General features: G+C 39.9%; 1 non-coding gene across 1 annotated transcript; it reads right to left on the reverse strand.

Annotated features, from left to right (window-relative positions):
- Window positions 1–1,222: 1,222 nt before the first annotated feature.
- Window positions 1,223–1,330, reverse strand: LOC126000670 (U6 spliceosomal RNA). The gene has a single exon (XR_007492837.1). It is a non-coding gene; the product is annotated as a U6 spliceosomal RNA (small nuclear RNA).
- Between the last annotated feature and the right edge of the window lie 7,999 nt (window positions 1,331–9,329).

Below are 9,329 nucleotides of genomic sequence, written 5' to 3' on the forward strand. Positions count from 1 at the left end.
TTCTGTGTGTGTCTTCTGGTATATCACCTCAGATACAATAGTGAAACCTTTTCTAGACCTCACATTCTTATCTCTTAAAATTATTATTCCTAATCCTTGACCTATTTTACCTGTGTCCTTTAGATTTAATGTATGCCATGTGTTACTATTTTCCTCATTTGAAACCTCATTTTTATTAAAGCTCCCTATTTGAAAATAAGATAATCTAGATAAGGCGGCTGAAATTTTTTTATCTAAATGTATGGAGATTTCTTTGTGCTTTTGACTTTCAAGTATGTCATTTCTTGTTTTGTCATTATAAGAATTAGAATTTCTTTGCAATTGGTTCCGAAATTGTAGATAGGATTTCTCTGATGGAGCTTGCTCTTTGGCCAATGTTCCTGAGAAGATCCAAGAGGGAGGACTTGGTTTCATGTGATGATTAAGGAAGTTCTGATCGAAGAAAGTCCGTGAGCCTAAGGGACATGGATAGATTTCTGACTGTGGTTCTGCTGAAAGAGAAAAATTTTGGTCAGAGTTGAATTGACAAGGCTGTCTAGACCATAGCCTATGTCCTGCTAAATTCTGTTCTCCTGGCTTTCCTTATTTTGTGAATAAAGCATGATAAGACTTTATTTTCTTAAATATTCTAATTTCTTTGTTTGGAACTAGAAGGTATACGCACAGGTTCCCACAACTTATTCCTTGCTCTGGGATACGGGATCACTCCCTGCATGCTGGTCTCTAACAGTTTGTTTTATCTTACCATTTACATTTATTATGACTTAAAAAGTTAGCAAACTCCATATTCAAAATCTTTTATTAGTTTTTGGGCTCAGCATTAAGGGCAGTGAATGGGAGCAAGACAGATCCTGCACCAATGATCTGGGAGCACGACGCCCCAAGTCTAGGGCCCCCATTTCACACAGGCCCACAATGTTCCACTCCCATTCCAGGACTTGATCCCAGGAGCATCATCCCACACTCACCTGCAAACATGCCTCTCGGCAGCCTCTCCAGGATTCCATCTTCCAACCAGGAGATCAGCACAGGTTTCACCTTGCAATACCCTGCCCAGAAAAACATTTTATGGAGTTAGATAATGGGAAAGGGACTAAAGCCTGTGCATGAGTCTGAGATTCTATTTTAAGCTGAAAAACCATGGAACAGATGAGATCAGGGTGAAATGAAATCAAGAGTCTAATTGAGGGGGGCCGGAGAGATTGCATGGAGGAAAGGCGTTTGCATTTTTTTAAATATGAATTGAATTATGTGGCATCCTTTCGCAGGACTCACGTTAATCTTCTCTGTATCGTTCCAATTTTAGCATATGTGCTGCAGAAGCGAGCACAGGCGTTTGCCTTTCATGCAGAACGTCAGTGGTTCGAATCCCAGCATCCCATATGGTCCCCCGAACCTGCCAGTAGCAATTTCTGAATGTAGATCCAGGAATAACCCCTGAGTACTGCTGTGTGTGACCCCCCTAATTGAGGGTGCTGCATTATACAGTGGAAGGATGAGCAAGCACTTGGCTCACATGCATTTTACCTGTATTCCCCAGGGAGTGAGAATAGCCAGGAGTAAAAGCAAAAAATCCATGTTTCTTAAACAGAGGAAGCTGGGAGTTTATGGCAATGAGCACCAACTGTCCTGCAATCAATTTTATCAGCTCTCTCTCTGAGTAGAGAGAGGGAACCTTTGATCCTTCCCACAAACTGTTCATTCCCCAAAGCACTCGGATGCTGGTTCTTTTGTGTGAGGATATTTCCATTTAGATCATGTATTCCCAGGCATATTGGACCTAACATTTCTTTCTCCCATAATATATAATAACTTAAAGCCCATTTGAGCAAAGGAAGGAATTACTTTGAAATACTTATCATAATCAGAAAATGTCATGTGTTTAGGGGAAAAAAGCATGTATACCTCTAGACACATTTTATACAATCAGTTCCATAGATCAATTTTTAAACACCCTGAAACTCCAGCATTCTAACCCATTAAAAGAAAAATACAAAAACTAAGGAAGACTCCTGAAACTAGGAATATGAAGAGAAATCCTGGCAAATTTCCAAGTCGACCTATATGCCTGGACCTTACAAATGAGGATCTAAAATAAACACTTAATGTTTTAACAATGAAATAAAGAAGTGACTAGCCAGCAAACTTTAAGAAATCTAAAGCAGGGAAGAAACCAAGAAAAAATAATCTAAAACTGGACAATTCAACCAACACAAAGAATGCTTTTGGAAAATGAATCTCCATACAAATGAAACCGAAGGACTGAAAAAATGTCAGCAAACCCCCATGGCTAGAATTACAAGATAGAAAATCGGCTTGACAAACTTGAAGACAAATTACAAACCAGAGCTGATTAAAGAAGTAAAAAAAGAAAGGAGAGCTGGGGGGGGGGGGGGAACAGTGGCACAAGCTATAGAGTGTTTGCCTTGCAAGACCTGAAGCCCAGGCGGAGAGCGGACCAGGTGATTCCCCTTTCCCCACGTGGGCAGCTAGACCGGCAAGCCTCTCCGGGACCCCAAGCCCGGGCAGAGAGTGGACCTGGTGAGTCCCTTCCCCCAGGTGGGTGTGTAGACCGGCAAGCCAAGCAAGTCGCTCTGGGACCCCAAGCCCGAGTGGAAGGCGTTCTTGGATAAAAGGGCGGACAAACTAAGATGGCATTACAAGATGGTCCCGAGAATACTCTTTAATATACACTTTATCTCAAGGTTACACCTTCTTTTAGGAATTGAAGCATGTGACTAATCAGACCACCGAAGCAGTAACTGCGACGTACAAACTACAGGCTCTACTCATCGAACACACTCAAGCAAACTAGCATTCCCTTGCTACTTTCTCCTCTCTTCTCACTACTTTCTTTTTTATTTTTTTCTTTTCTATTCTTCTCTTTAATTTTTTCCTTTTCTCTTCTCCCTTTCTTTCTAATGTATTTTCTCTTTTCTCCCTTCCTACCCCTACCACATACCTTGCCCTTTCCCCCTTTTGGAAATCCAACTATCCCTTCACCCCTCAATCCCATCTAGACCTCCCACCATACTAAAACTCTTCACCCTCAGTCCTTAATCTATTAGGCATCAAGATTGACCTCCTACCCCAACGAACCAGTACCCAGCACCCAAGAGAAAAGACACCCAGTCAAACCCACACCTCGTCTCCTGCAAGAAAAGGCAGCCAACTCCCCTGCGGACTCTTGCTGCGCGGCCCTCCCAACCAACTCCCCCTAATGTGGACTGTTACTTGAAACTGGACTTAGCTCTAAAAGTATCCCCAATGCAAGAACTCTTCCAAGACCTCCCTGCCGCAAATCTTTTGCCAATCTGAAGAAGGTCAGGGGTGTGATGGAAAGGTGCCTGGGAATCCACACACCACAAGAAAAACCCAAAAGACAATGGGAAAACCTGTACTTCCAACATAAACATAAGACTTGTATTACACCTCCTCTTTACCTGCTTTTCCCCAAATGTAAGGTAGTCTTTTGCATCACTTTGGTCCTTTAAGTACTTTGTTAATTCATTCCTTTTGAAAAAAATTTTTTTCTGTTCGACATATACATATGTGAGCACATACATTTTTAATCCTAATTTTTTTTGTATCTTTTTTGAGTATGTGACCTGTTCTGTTTTCCGCTCTGTCCACCCCCAAATACACTGAAAATATGATGTAGCACCATTTCTCCCTGCAAAGGCACACTAAAAAAAGGGGGGGGAATTATACATATAAAAAAGAGTTCTTATCTACTAGAGATAGGAACTCATAGTTGTTTACAATACAGGGATATCTCCTACCTTAAAAATATGTCATATAGAATCAACTTAGACCTCAGGTAAATAGACACCATCCGTCCAGCCTTGAACCCTGGATCCCAGACATAGAAACAGCACAGTTCTGAAGAACTGTGCAACAGCTGCAGGAAACAAATCCCATCCGAGACAGCCTTAATACTGCTAGAACACCAACAAGTGTCAGCTCTAATACGATATCTTGACATCGAGGAAAATGGAAACGACTTTACCTAAGAGCAGGTTACCCTACCTACCAGCTAACGACAAGACAAAATCAGAAGACTTGTCATCCACTGGTAAGTCCAAAAGCCAAGATCGAGAGTTACAGATGACTGGCTGCTAGAACCATGACCAGACTGTATATATCTTGGGACCAATAAAAAAGCCCTAGTCTAGGGTTTGAACTACAACCTGCACAACAGCCATGATCCCCAGTTCCAAAGGTCCAGCTAGACAATTGTAACAGAATGGGGCTTCTGGATACACAAAGAAAGAGGCTATCCTAGGTGCCATCCTAGGTTTAGTGCAAAGACCAAGACCACCAACCACAGAAGATGGATTAAAATAACACTGAGGGAATGGAACTTCTAGAACCAAAAAGACTGACTTCATCATAAGTCCCACCCCTGGATCTGTGCAGATACTGAGATCGATAGATAGAGAGGTCTGGTTGTATCACCTAGGATGGAACAGAAGTCTTCCAAACAACACAAAAGCACCACCTGGAGAGTAAAGGATCCTGAACAGAGTCTACAGTTGATCCCATGACAATATACTCCAAGGGCGGAGAAACCCCATACCTCTTAGGCCAAGTGAATTTCTTTTCGAATGACCCCAATATTTACTGTGCCAGGGCAGGAGGGAAAAAACACACAAAATATTGTTTATCTTTATATATATTATTTTTTATCTTCATTTATTATTATTTTTATTTACCTATCTATTGTTGGTCAATTTCTTTGTTTTGGTGTGGTTATTGAAGCTGTTGCCCCCTTTTACACTTTTTTTTCTTTTCTTTCTTTATGTGCTCTGCCATGTTTCTTATCTCAAGACTGTGGCGGTTTTGTGTGTGTGTGTGTGTGTGTGTGTGTGTGTGTGTGTGTGTGTGTGTGGTGCTTAGCGTTATTGTTGGAGTCCTCACTGGATATTTGACACTTCTTTTTGTACTGGTGTTGTTTCACCTTTTTCTCCTTCGTGTCTCAAACCGATGATGAGAGCCTCTGGAGGAATTCTACTTATTTTCTGCGTATTAGACTTTTACCCGTTTATTACTTTTCTCTTCTTCAAACAAAACCACATAACTTGAACTAGCTAGTCCTGCCCCCCAGTTAGAGGGAAAAATAAGGGAGGCACCAGGACCAAACAGGTGCAAGACTACTAAGTAGTAGGCTAGATACAGAGGAGACAACATATTCTGGCCGCCCTGGGGGTGAGGGAAGAGCATATGGGAGGTAGAACAAAAACAGAGGTGTAGGGAGGACAAATTGATGATGGAAATCCCCCGATTTTATGGAAATATGTACCTAAAATATTATTGTCAACAATATGTAAGCCACTATGATCAAAATAAAAATTATATTAAAAAAACAAAAAACAAAAATAAAACAAAACAAACAAAAAACCAACCCAAAAAGCACCACAGCAATAAAGACAACAGCCAAACAATAACTATGGTCCTAAGATAAAAACCAAACAAAGCTCAAAACAAACAACAAAACAAAAACCATCAACAGCAATAACAAAAAAAAATTTGTGATTTTTTTTTTGCATAGGTAAAATAAATATTGAGATTAGGAAGGGATTTCCCCACTTTTTTTTGCTGTCTGTGGATATATTTACTACCTACCATGGGCAATTTTTGAGCCTAGAGCCAGGAGTAACACCTGAGCACTTCCTAGATCCATGAATAATATCTGAGCACTGTCAGGTGTGACCCAAAACAAAAACCACAAAAAAAAAAAAAAAAACCAATGTAAGGGAGTTCCCTTGGCCTAAGAGATACAGGGTTTCTCTACCCTTAAAATATATTGTCATGGGAATAACCAAAGGCTCCGTACATGCTCTTATTCTCTCCCCTAGGTCCTTTGTAATATCTAGGAACTTTCCACTCAGTTGTGGATATAAAATCAGGCCTCTGTAACTAGAGATCTTGGTATTTGCACAGGTCATAGGATGGAGCCTAGGGTGGAGTCTTTCTTTATGGTTCTAGAAGTTGTGTTTCATCAGTGTTGTTTTAATCAGTCTTTGTAGTTGGTGGTCTTGGTTTTTGTACCAATCCTATGGCAAAGCCTAGGATAGAGTATTTCATTATTTCTCCAGAAGTTATGATCAGTTGTAGTGGTCTCAGTCAGGCTTTTGGAAATAGAGACATTGGTTGCTCTACAGGTCGTAGGCCAAAACCTAAACTAGGGTTGTTTAATTTTTTAGTTTTATTTTACTTTTTTGTTCCCAGGTTGGTTCTGGCCAGGAGTGATTTGTAAAGGTATAGCCAGGAGTAACCCTTGAGAGTCAATGGGTGTGGCCCAAAAACCAAAAGTTCAGGACAGACACAGGCTCAAAGGAAAAGGATGTAAAAAATTATACAAGCTACTAAAAACAAACAAAAGATGGGAAAGCTATATTTCTATCAGGCCAAATTGCATGCAACCTCAAGAAAGGGTTTATGACAAAGATGGACAAAGTAGTGATCAGAGAAGAAACAGACCAAGAAGTACTAACTCTGATCAACTTTTATGCATCAAACATAGAGCCAGCAATACACGTAAGGTTTTTTGCTCACAAACGTAGAGAAATATATGAATGGAAACATGACATAATGGGAGATTTCTGTATGTCAGTATTGCTAATAAATAGATCCTTTACTTGAAACAATAGCAAAGATGCGAGACTTCATTAGACACTAGTAAAACTAGGACTAATGGAGCTATTCATGGCCTTTCATTCACAAAAATCTGAATACACATTCTTCTCAAGTGCATATGGAAGCTTCCCTACTTTTAAGACAAGTCTAACTTACATAAACTCACAAATTAAGAATTATACCAAACACACTGTCAGACTATAATTCCACAGAATTCAAGATTGACTGTAGAAGAAAATGTGGAGAAAAATCTAACACCTGAAGACTAAACAACATGCTCATCAACATCAGATGGATAAAACAGGAAATAGAGATTCCTTGAAACAAGTGATAATAAAAAAATTCCAAAATATACGAGACACAACAAAAGCAGTAATTAGTGTGTAATTCATAAAAATACAGGCCTACAATAGGCAAGAAAAAAGCCAATATCTAGAACCTAATGGGACACCTTATATACAATGTTTCACGAAAATAAAACATCCTCTAAAAATAAGACCTACTATAGGTTTCGTCCTGGCTGAAATATAAGGCATCCCCCAAAATAAGCACCCAAAGGCTCTCTGTCTGGGAGTGAAAATTAATTTACCATAAACTGGTTGCTAGGGCCACCCTGCCTGGCCTCTTGCAACCAGTGACGTAATGGAGAGTCAGGACACTGTACCATATATAGGTAATACGTTTTCTTTCTTTTCTTTTTTTAAAGGCAGGCAGATTGCCACGTGCAGCGCCTCATATGGATGTGTCTGGAGTCTTGGAAGCTTGACTACCCTACGTTCTTCTACAAATGGACCTTGAGAGCTTGTTTGGTGGTTCTAGCAGGGGAGTGAAGCTACTCGTATTCCCTAGACGAAGGAACAATTTGTCTCTATTCGGGGAAGAACATCCTCTTTGAGAGAGCATGTAGCATCAGGAGGGATGCATATGAAGTGGTGAGAGAGGAAGGAGACCACCGCCTAGCCAGTCAGATCAGCCAAATCAATCCTGGTGATCAATAGGGAGACATATGTCGCAGCCAGATCACCCTCAAGTCCCTTTATTTTCATTGAACAGTGTATATCTACTGTATTCTTCATGAAAAAAAATAAGACGTCTCCTGAAAATAGACCTAGCACACTTTTGGAAACAAAAATTGAAAAAAGACACTGTCTTAATTTTGGGGAAAGGAGTTATCTGAAGACCCAGAGCAAAGCAATCAAACACAAGCTGAAAAAAGGAAATTTAAAAAACCCTGAGCAGGGGCACAGTGATAGGAAATTTGCCTCATTGCTGCAAACTTGAACACAGCTGGGTCTGATCCCTGGCACCCCATCTGGTCCCCTGAGCCTGCCAGGAGAATTTCTGAGTGCAAAGGAGAAATAACCCCTGAGTGCCACCCAGTGTAATAAAAAAACAAACTAAAACAAAACAAAACAAAAAAAAAAAAACCAGAGCAGAAATAAAAAATACAGACCAAAAAAAAAAAGTGAAATATTGGTGAGACCAGGAGATGGGCTTTTAACAAACAATAAATAAGATAGACAAACTGTTGGCAGACTCACAAGAATAAAATGGATCAGAAATGAAAGAGGAGAGATTAGAATAGAACCCCAAGAAATCCAAGACATCATGAGAGCTTATTTTTTCCCACCCAACTCCATGAATTTACTTTGAACAATGGTGTTCAGTTAAGCTAGAGAACCAAAAAAAAATGGACAGATTTCTTGTAAAATATCACCTCCCTATACTGAATTAGGAGGAAGCAGAAGGCCTAACTAGGCCTATCACAAGAAAATTGAAACTTTAGTAAAAAATCCCCAGGAATAAAATTGCAGGGCAAGATGAGTTTATAGGTGAATTTTATGAAACATTCAGAGAAGAGTTACCAAGTACCATCAATCCTAAGACTCTCCCAAAATACTGACAAGATGGGAATCCTCCAAATACTTTCTATGAGTATCATGCTCATTCCCAAAGTGTACAAAGATAATACCAAGAAAAACCTTCAGTCCAATCTCAGCAAACCGAATCCAACAACAGAAAAATAGATTAAACATGGTGGGGCCGAAGCAGTGGCGCAAGCGGTAGGGCATTTGCCTTACACGCACATAACCTAGGACAGACTGTGATTCATTCCGCCGATGTACCATATGGTCCCCCAAGCCAGGAGTGATTTCTGTGTACAGAGCCAGGAGTAAACTGATCGTCACCAGATGTGGTGAAAAAACAAAAACAAGCAAAAAGATTATACGTGGTGTCCAAGAGTGTTTCATCCCAGGGATGCACGGATGGTTCAGGATATAATCAATCTACATCATACTGCACATTATTCAAAGGATAGAAACAACATGACCATATGTATCAAAATAGAAAAGGCATTTGATATAATCTAACACCCATCGAAGGAAAAAAACCCTCAGCAAAACAGGTGCGTAAAGAATCTTAATCAAGATAATAAAAGCTGTCTATAAAAATCTCTCAGCCAGCATTATTCTTAATGGCAAAAAACTAAAACCTTTTCCACTAAGGTCAAGCAGTAAGAAAGTATGCCCACAGTCTACACTTATTAAACATAGTATTCGAGTCCTACCAATTGGTGTCAGACAAGATGAGAAGAAAATTAAGGGAATTCAAATTGAAACAGAGGAAGTCAAATGATCTCTATTTGCAGAAAACATGATATATATTGAAGACACTAAAGAGTCTACACA

This window comes from Suncus etruscus, assembly GCF_024139225.1.
Source record: "Suncus etruscus isolate mSunEtr1 chromosome X unlocalized genomic scaffold, mSunEtr1.pri.cur SUPER_X_unloc_9, whole genome shotgun sequence".
NCBI classification, from domain to species: Eukaryota; Metazoa; Chordata; class Mammalia; order Eulipotyphla; family Soricidae; genus Suncus; species Suncus etruscus.